Genomic DNA, 8,581 nt, shown 5'->3' with positions numbered 1-8,581 from the left:
GGTGGTTAAGGCTCTGGACACTTCCATATGGATGACTATAGTTCAAGTCCCAAACCTGGTGGCTTGCTTTCTCACTTTCCCCTCTCTCTGTCTCTTTTTCTCTGTGTGTTTCTCTCTGGTTAAATTTTTAAAAAAATGAATAAATAAATAATTCTTAAAAAAAAAAAAGAGAGAATCCAACCAACCAACCAAACAAAACAAAACAAAATAAAATAAAATAAAATAAATCACCCAGTTTCAGGCATTTTCTGTTAGTAGCAACAAAACTTTAGAACAGTGACACAAGAAAAGTTTATGCAGAGCCTGCGAGTCTGTGCTGCAGGGCTTTTGCGTCAAAGTCACATGCCTCACCCTATTTCATCATTCTGGCTGGAATGTGTGTGAAAGTGAGCCAGTGACGGGTGGCCTCAGGAGATTAAGGCCACACAATGGTCACAAGAGGTGCCAGAATGGGACAGGTGCAGTTACGGTGTCACCAAGGGCAGAGAACTGAGAAGGAAGCCTTGTCATTAATCAGGGAGGTTTGGATAGCCCATGGAATTGATAGAGTTCAATGAACCCACCCTGAGAACAAGCAGTGATGACCTTGGGCAGGCTGCACACAGTGGTCATGCACCCGGAGAGGACAGGATGTGTGCACAGGCTAATCAGACCGTGATAAATGAGGGGAGAACTCAGGTCAGCCTGTTCCCATCACTCCAACAACCTCCATCTCAGAAAAAGCATATGTAGAGATCCATATCAGGAGGAGAGAAGGAGTAACCGTCCTTGCTTATTCTAGAAAAAGAGAGCTAGAAGAATTTCCTTAGTGCTATTTCTGTGAGTCTGTGTGAACATAAACGGCACCAAGCTGTCAATCAATATTCAAAAACTTCTATCTAGCAAGGCTCTTTTGATCAATTGGCACCATAAATTCTGTTCAGAACTGGGTGTTCATGGGACCAGCAGTTAGCATAATGGCTATGTCGTTGGACTCCCATGTAGTTGACTGCGGTTCAAGTCCTGGACTTGGTGGCTTAAACTCACGCTGGGCGCGTGTGCGTGCGTGCCCAAGATCCCGAGAGGAGAATGGAGGAGAAGGGACTGCGGTGTGGCCATCCCCCCGGGGGGTGATTTCTTGCTTTCTATTCCTCTGTCTCTCTCTGTCTGTCTGGCGAGAGCATGCGCCCTATAGCAAAAACCTCTCCAAAAAAAAAAAAAAAGAACTGGGTGTTCAGCCTAAGGCTCACATGTGCCACTTTGTGTGATACAAGATTACACTGAGGGACCAGCAGTTAGCATAATGGCTATGTCGTTGGACTCCCATGTAGTTGACTGCGGTTCAAGTCCTGGACTTGGTGGCTTAAACTCACGCTGGGCGCGTGTGCGTGCGTGCCCAAGATCCCGAGAGGAGAATGGAGGAGAAGGGACTGCGGTGTGGCCATCCCCCCGGGGGGTGATTTCTTGCTTTCTATCCCTCTGTCTCTCTCTGTCTGTCTGGCGAGAGCATGCGCCCTATAGCAAAAACCTCTCAAAAAAAAAAAAAAAAAAAAAGATTACAGACATTGAGAAGCAAACGTAAGAAGGCAAAAGTTCAGGCTTCCAAAGGGGGTCATAAAATGTTTAAGAGAATTTCTAGAGTTTATCAGAAGTTATAGGGTATAGGGAAAAGGGGAGAGGCAATGTCCTGGACAGGATCTCTTCACACTGCAATCCCTCTAATACCTCTTTCCCAGCTCTCCAGCTCACAGGATCCTGGGTGCTCATGCCCAGCACTTTGGACCTGGGGATTCAGACTCGTAGTCAGCTATATGGCTTCCAGTTTTGCAGGAGTGTGCCACCACTGCACCATAGCAACTGAGTCTTCTTCTATGAGCCTTCTTAATCGTGAAAACTACTGACTGAATAAATCAGTAAACACATGTGATCCCTTTCTCTGCCTTTAGAATACCTTGTGAGATCAGGGATTCTGCACTGCTGGTTTTCTAAAATAAAGAACTAATTTGAAATTCACTATTCAAGAAAAGATAAGAAATGTAAATCAAATGAGAGAGATGACTCCATTTGAATTCCCCGAATGATCCTAGTGACTTTTGAGCTTATCCTTTGTAAAGCCTTTTCACAGCTGTGCATCAGTGTGGATTAGAATAGCACATTCCATCACACCACCAGTTTCCGGAGGGTAGGATATCTGACATACCCACAAAGGCATTTTCCGACATTCCTGACACGTTCCTACATGGAACATGGAAGCCCCTGACAGGCCACTGACCAAGAGGAGCAGCCAGTTTTTCTCAGGATTGATTGAACTGGCTGAGAACTCATTCCTGAGAAGGGTGGAAGGAAGTCCAAAGTGAAATGTCCTGTTGATTCATGTGGATGTCAGAATTCTAGAAGAACCAACCAAGTGGTGAGAGAGTAGGTGTCACAGGAGGGTTTCTGAACGCTGACACTGTGAGTTACGTTGGAGTCACAGCAGTCATCCAGTGAATGCTACATTTACAGAAGGACCTGGTCACTGCTGGAGGCTAAGGGAACCCAGATCCAGCCCTCAGCAGGGCAGCACTGGTGAGAGATTTGGATCTCTAAGGGGTCAGGTCTCTACATCAGTTCCAGCAAACAATTAGTGTTCAAAACAGGCTCTTCAAACAAATCATCACTGAGATATAGAATAAAATAATACATAACTGGTAGAATACAGTCACGCATGGTTTAACGATGGTTTATGACATTCTGAGAAATGCATCATAAGGCAATCTTTTCACTGGGTGAACATCATAGAGTGTACATACACAAATCTATTGGGTCATCAGGAAAGTCATGATGCATTCGGCATAGAAAATTATGTCATGACTTTTCTAACGACCTAATAATAGACGCTACAGCTGACTACATACCTAGGTTATACAGTATAGGTATGGTATTACTACAAACTTGTACAGCATGTGCTGAATACTATAGGCAATTGTTACACAACGGTAAGTATGTATGGACCAAAGTGTATCTAAACATAGGAAAGTACAGTAAAATGTACTATAAAAGATAAAAAATGGCATACCTAGGGACCAGCAGATGATGTAATGGTTACATCGATGGACTCCCACGTAGTCAACTGTGGTTTGAGTCCTGGAACCGGTGGCTTAAAACTCACACCAGTTGTGTTTGTACACCCATTCCCAAAATCCTGAGAGGAGAATGGAGGAAAAGGGATTGCAGCATGACCATCCCCCCCAGGGGGGGTGCTTATCCTTCACTTTCTGTCTCTCTGTCTCTCCAGCAAGTGCATGCAAAATCTCTCTTAAAAAATTAATAAATAATAATGGCATACCTAAATATGGTACTTTCCATGAATGAACCTTGCAAGACTGAAAGTTGCTCTGGATAAGCCAGTGAGTGAGTGATATGAATGTGAAGACCTAAGACATTTCAGTATAGTATTTAGACTTTATAAACACTGTACACTTAGGTTATGCTACATTTATAAGGCCATTTTTTCTTTCTTCAGTAATAAATTAACCTCATCTTACTGTAATTTCTTTTATTTTATAAACTTTTTAAATTTTTTTAAGATTTTCAACTCCTGAAATAACAGCCTAAAACACAAATTGTACAACTGTATAAAAATATCTTTATTCTATCAGCTTTTTTTCTACTTTTTAAATTCTTTACACTTTTTTGTTAAAAACAAAGACACAGGGCCAGCAGGTGGTGTAGCAGTTATGTCACTGGACCCCCACATGGCTGACCGCAGTTTGAGTCCTGGACCTAGTGGCTTAAATATTACACCAGGCATGCTATAGGGGATGTGTGCTCACTGGAAAGTGAGACAGAAAACAAGAAATCGTTTCCCAGGGTGGATGGCCACATAGCAATCCCTTCTCCTCCATTTTCCTCTAAGGATTTTGGGCACGTGCCCGGTGTGAGTTTGAAGCTACCAGGTCTGGGACTTGAACCAGGTGGCCATGTGAGAACCCAGTGATATACCATTATACCAACACATATACTTTTAACCAAAGACCCTTATTACTGAATGATATCTAGGTCAGCCTGCACGGCCATTGACATGGTACAGATGAAGAAGTCAAAGTGCAGGACAGGATGAAGGAAGAACGGCCTCAGACTCATGCTTGCTTGACCTCACTACTTACAATTTTATTCTTCTGAAGATGTTCTCAAGGTGAGCATAAAACAAAATGGGTGTGTTGTTCCATATTATTCCTTGACTGTTTTTTTAAAAAAATAATCATTATTTTTACATTTTTCCAGATTTTAAAGATGCTTGCAGTTTGGCTCAGTAAGTGGTGCCCTCTGGTGGAGAAACGCTGAAGGTCCCATCAGGTCAGAATCCTCACCGTTTTTCTCCTATTCAGAAGGCACTGCTCTAAGCTCCTCACAACCTTCAGGTTTCCCTTAGGCTGATGACAAGAAATCAGGGATGGGAGCTCAGTTCCTTCAAAGGAATATGCCCTCATTCCCCAGGTTGTGGCCCTCAGTTAGTGGGAAGGTGGAGTCGTGGCAGAACACTGCTTAGAGCACCAAGGAACATGGAGACATAATACCGAAGGGACGTCCGTCAACTGATATTGAACACATCTTGTGCTGCGTGTGATTCCTTCATGTGTTTGTAAAGGCAGGCTCATTCTCCAGAAAAGGGATTTTGTTCTGACAGTTATCACCCTAATTTGTTAAATTATAAACATTTGTTATGAAGGTATTTAATTACTACGCTTATGTAAAATGTGTGTGTGTGTGTGTGTGTGTGTGTGTGTGTTTTGTTTCTAAGCCAGAGGGCATGTGGGTTCACCAAAAAGAGACTGAGAGAAAGAGAAAGCACTCCTCTATGGGGACTGGTCAAGCCACGATCCCTTCTTTTTTTTTTTTTTTTTTTTTTTTTTGTTTTCGCTATAGGGCGCATGCACTCGCCAGACAGAGAGAGACAGAGAGATAGAAAGCGAGAAATCACTCCTCAGGGGGGATGGTCACGCCGCAATCCCTTCTCCTCCATTCTCCTCTCGGGATCTTGGGCACGCACGCACACGCACCCGGCGGCCACAATCCCTTCTTCATTTCTTCAACCTGTAGGGATTTGGGACACACAGGCATATGCACCCAGGGTGTTTTTTGAGCCATCAAGGTTACGACTTGAGCCATTGTTGGCCATGTTGGATTCAGCTCAAGGCCAGCCCTGTTTAGCTTGTTGACAGAAATAGCTGAAAATGTTGCCTTAATCAAGTGTGTGTATGTCATAAATATTTTCTGTTTTTTTAAATTTATTTTTATTTATTTATTTTTTGGAGAGGTTTTCTCTATAGGGCGTGTGCACTAGCCAGACAGACAGAGAGAGACATAGAGACAGAAAGCGAGAGATCACCCCCCAGGGGGGATGGTCACGCCGCAATCCTTTCTCCTCCATTCTCCTCTCGGGATCTTGGGCACACATGCACACACGCCCAGCGTGAGTTCTAAGCCACCGGGTCCAGGACGCGAACCGCGGTCGACTACGTGGGAGTCCAGCGACATAGCCATTACACTAACTGCTGGTTCCCAATATTTTCTGTTTTACCTGGACTTTGAAATCCTGAACTTAAGAGTTTTGGGTTTAACCTTGACTTATTACTCAAAATAAAACACATGTCCTTTTTCTGATAGTTCTTGGACAGAGTGGTTGGTCAAATCCTTAAAAGCCTTAACAGAGATGTGTGGCAACCTATTCTTAGTCAACTTGGTCAATCTAGTGAATCTCTATTGCTCTAGGAAAATTTTCCCAACCTCATACTTCTCTCTTAGACAACCACCACTTTGAGACCAGGGTCACAGTTAATTGCAATCCAGCAAAACAGAAGTTCAATAAGTGATATGCATAATTCCTACTTATTGAATAGGTCATTGTTTTCCAAATATATTAAGAGAACACACACAAATATACCCATACACATACATACACACACACAATTTCAATAACTACTCCTTTCTGCACTGTCCAAACTACAAAATCAGAATAATTTTAACTTATAAAGGGAGGCTGAGGCACAGCAAGTGAAGTGAAAGAAGTTTATTTCAGTCAAGGAATTAGGACAATTTTCCCAGATAACAAGATTCTAATTGACTAAAATGTGCATGCCAAAATGGCTCCCACAAGACTGGCAAACAGAAAAGCAGGAAGAGGGGAAGTTATAAGTTGTTGGTCAAGAACTTGCACTGGTCCACTTAAAACAAAACAGACAACTGGTTGGATATACATTATTCTATACATCAAGAATTCCAGGAACCAGCAGTTAGCGTAATGGCTATGTCGCTGGACTCCCACGTAGTCGACCGCGGTTCACGTCCTGGACCCGGTGGCTTAAAACTCACGCCGGGCGCGTGTGCGTGCATGCCCAAGATCCCGAGAGGAGAATGGAGGAGAAGAGATTGCGGCGTGACCATCCCCCCTGGGGGGTGATTTCTCGCTTTCTGTCTCTATGTCTCTCTCTGTCTGTCTGGCGAGCGCACGCGCCCTACAGTGAAAATCTCTCCCCCCCCAAAAAAAAAAAAAATGCTGTGGGAAAAAAAAAAAAAAGAATTCCAGAAACATTAAAATGAAGAAAAGAGGGAACCAGCAGTTAGCGTAATGGCTATGTCGCTGGACTTCCACGTAGTCGACCGCGGTTCGTGTCCCGGACCCGGTGGCTTAAAACTCACGCCGGGCGCGTGTGCGTGCGTGCCCAAGATCCCGAGAGGAGAATGGAGGAGAAGAGATTGCGGCGTGACCATCCCCCCTGGGGGGTGATTTCTCGCTTTCTGTCTCTATGTCTCTCTCTGGCTGTCTGGCGAGCGCACGCGCCCTACAGTGAAAATCTCTCAAAAAAAAAAAAAAAAAAAAAAAAAAAGAAGAAAAGAGTGGGGTCATGTTGTAAATCTGTAACTGTTTGTGGTGTCAGTTTGTTTACCTAAACTAAAATATGCCTTTGGGTAAAAGCCCCAATGGTTGTGGGAGCATAACCAAAGCCTCATGGCTCATATCTGTCTTGGGATTAACAGACTTCACATTCCATAGACTGATCTGCTTTTCTTTCTCAAACCTGAGCCAAATAAACCTTTATCTGTATTAAATTACCCAATCTCAGGTATTTCTGTTTAGCAGCACAACAGTAGCCTGAAACAAGATTGTACAATCCCAGCATAAGCAAAAGCAAATAGAAACACAGCCTTATGAAAAATACGTAACGTGCAACAGGACAAAAAGGCATTCTGGAAGTTCCTAAGTAGGCAAAGCAGGCCACTAATAGACTGTAATGTCTGTGGCATTGAATGATACTATCAAAAATATCCTTAGGATATTCAGAAACAAAGGATGTTCTAGTTAACTTTTTGTTCCTACATGAAAACAATAGACATACTTAGATTACCAGTACTTACTCAATTAATATTTCCAAGCACCTTTGTTATGGCAAGCACTGTAGTAAGTGCTATATACACAATGCTGAACAAAACAGACAAGTACCTACATTTTTAGGAATTTTCTCCCCACGGGCCTCGCTTGTAATAATAGAGTATATGTCAAAAACTGAGCTGTAAATTTATGAAAGAAATCTTGAATGAGAATGTTGCCTGTTTATCACAGGTGATCACCAGTGGTATCAGTATCTATGGGCCTTGAAAAGAAGGATATTTTCAGAACTAGCCCAGAGCATTCCTTTTTTTTTTTTTTTTTTGAGAGGATTTTGCTATAGGGTGTGTGTGCTCACCAGAAAGAAAGCAAGAAATCACCCCCCAGGGGGGATGGCCACACCGCAATCCCTTCTCCTCCATTTTCCTTTCGGGATCTTGGGCACGCATGTACATGCGCCCAGCATGAGGTTAAGCCACCGGGTCCAGGACTTGAACCGCCATCAACTACATGGGAGTCCAGCGACACAGCCATTCCGCTAACTGCTGGTCCCCAGAGCATTCCATTTTAACTAAGAGAAAACCCTTCCTCTATTGCAGCAGCTAGATAACTTCAGCAAAAGCCCACTCTCATCACCATGATAACCAGGGACACTGCAGGGAACAGAATGATCTTGCATTTGGTACCAAGACTGGCTTGGGACCTCTCATGTGATCTGCATTCATGGCTCATCTGAGGACAAATCATTTATCAAATCTGGGAAATATAAAAGGTAAACATAAGATAAAAAGGTAAAACATATCCTTACCAGATGGCTCTGCTGGCTTAATAAATAAAATCAACATTACAGAGGATGATAACCAAGGAAAATAAAATAAACTACACATTCCATTTAACCATAGCTTAGAAGTGCTTCCCAATTTCTACTGAAGATAACTTCAATAATATCACCTACTTCTGGAAGAAATTAGAGGACTAATGGGAAGAGTCAATTGGTGTGTGTGTCGAGACAAAAAGAATACGCAAGCTACTCCTGCTCAAGGAGGAAAGGAAGAAAGGAAGAAGAGAGAAGAGATAAGAGGAAGGGAAGAGAGGAGGGGAGGGGAATACAGGCAAGGCTAAGAGAAAAAAGAAAGAAGGAGGCAAGAGAGAGAAGGGAGGGAAAAGGAAGGGAGAGGGGAGAAAGAGAGGGAAAAGGGAGAGGGAAGGAAACAGACTGGCTTTTCCAAAGAT

This window comes from Tupaia chinensis, unplaced genomic scaffold (assembly GCF_000334495.1).
Source record: "Tupaia chinensis unplaced genomic scaffold, TupChi_1.0 Scaffold138584_1, whole genome shotgun sequence".
Taxonomy (NCBI): domain Eukaryota; kingdom Metazoa; phylum Chordata; class Mammalia; order Scandentia; family Tupaiidae; genus Tupaia; species Tupaia belangeri.
Note: the sequence above shows the minus strand (reverse complement) of the source record.